Source organism: Penaeus monodon, chromosome 23, assembly GCF_015228065.2.
Source record: "Penaeus monodon isolate SGIC_2016 chromosome 23, NSTDA_Pmon_1, whole genome shotgun sequence".
Classification (NCBI taxonomy): Eukaryota; Metazoa; Arthropoda; class Malacostraca; order Decapoda; family Penaeidae; genus Penaeus; species Penaeus monodon.
Genome location: NC_051408.1, coordinates 6,018,311 through 6,018,511, shown reverse-complemented (window position 1 = coordinate 6,018,511; position 201 = coordinate 6,018,311).

The following is a 201-nucleotide window of genomic DNA, read 5'->3' as shown; positions in this document are numbered from 1 at the left end:
CACGTCCCTGATGTCAACGGCAAAGGCTCCTCGAGATGCAAATTGCAACTCCGTGAGGAAATGTTGCACGCATCAGTAAACTTAGGGAAAGAATCTGCATAGTTTCGCAACTGATGTTCTCGTCAACACAAGGCGCCCGGGGAGAGAGGGGGAGGGGGAGGGATGGGTGGGAGGGTGTGAGGGAGGAGAGGGGGATTGGTT